General features: G+C 42.8%; 1 non-coding gene across 1 annotated transcript; it reads left to right on the plus strand.

Annotated features, from left to right (window-relative positions):
- Positions 1-901: 901 nt before the first annotated feature.
- Positions 902-983, plus strand: trnas-gcu (transfer RNA serine (anticodon GCU)). Its single transcript has one exon. It is a non-coding gene; the product is annotated as a tRNA-Ser (tRNA).
- The last annotated feature ends 427 nt before the right edge of the window (positions 984-1,410 follow it).

The following is a 1,410-nucleotide window of genomic DNA, read 5'->3' on the forward strand; positions in this document are numbered from 1 at the left end:
AAATCTTCATCTTGAACAGACTCAATGACAGATCGCCATTGTGTCTCTGGCATCGAATTTAATAGTGTAAACTCCCTCTGAATTCTTCCACCGCAGTCCGCTGTTCAGGAAGTGTTCCTGTTGTGGGATATGCACTTCCCCGTGTGTCACCTGCTGCTCCCTGCATGCGCTCTGGCACTGCACTCATTTTCCTTCTGACACTTGCTCACTGTGTTGCTGAGATCATACAGTGACTTGGTGTCGCACGGTCCAGGAAAATGATACAGAATATGGTTTTTGCATTGTTGAATTCAATTGTCAGTTTAGCCTTATTTTGGATTTTGAAATTGTCTGTCCTGTACACAAGTGAGTGTCAAAAACATCTGAGCGGAAGTTAGGTGTTCCGAATAATGACATTGAGCACTATGCACTCTCCTCCAGTCTGGAAAACAATTCATCACAGGCAATTTAATAGACAATAGACAGCAGGTGCAGGAGTAGGCCATTCTGCCCTTCGAGCCAGCACCACCATTCATTATGATCATGGCTGAACAACCTCAATCTGTATCCTGTTCCTGCCTTAGTCCCATAACCCTTGACTCCACTATCCTTCAGAGTTCTATCCAACTCTTTATTGAAAGAAAACCTCCTGCTGTCTCGGGTTCTTCATTCCATTGACTTCAAATCTTCACAGAATTCAACAGACCTTGTTACATATTCATTTCCTCACATTTGTTCAGATCATTATGTGCATAGTGTGACAGTGGGAGTGCACTTGCCCCACAACCCAGGGGTCAGACCATAGTCTTGGAACCGTACTGTGTTATTTCTCATTTCACCAACACCAGGGAGAAATATCTGCTGCTCTGCATGATTTACGAAATTCAATTATTCATAAGGTCATAGCTTTTTGTGCATCTGTGATGAGGTGGCTGAGAGGTTAAGGCGATGGACTGCTAATCCATTGTGCTCTGCACGCGTGGGTTCGAATCCCACTGTCATCAATGGCTTTCAATGGTGCTGTTTTCAGATGATCACAGCTGTTGTATGAAAACTGGGATTCTAATAGTTATTTTATCTGCATTGACGCTATGACGAAAATCTCAAAGAATAGTTTGAGCCTGTTGACTAAACTACATTGCAATGTCGGTTGCACTGGGATAATGAAAAGGAGCGCGATTTTCTTTTTCAAGTCAAGTTGCTGTGAACATTTTTTCGTATGAAAGACATCCAGGAAAATCAAATACCGAGAGCTGCGAAGTGAATGTTTATGCAAAGGGATCTTAATGAATGTTTTGTCAGATGAAATCTGGAGAAGGTTGAGTAGAAGTAATTCATCCTGGTGAGAAGAGCACAGCGAGACAGCACAAAATAATGGAGATATTTCAAAATGGGCAGGGAGTGGGTTTAGGGGCACTGAGAACTGGCTGT

Source organism: Chiloscyllium punctatum, chromosome 6, assembly GCF_047496795.1.
Source record: "Chiloscyllium punctatum isolate Juve2018m chromosome 6, sChiPun1.3, whole genome shotgun sequence".
In the NCBI taxonomy this organism is placed as follows: Eukaryota; Metazoa; Chordata; class Chondrichthyes; order Orectolobiformes; family Hemiscylliidae; genus Chiloscyllium; species Chiloscyllium punctatum.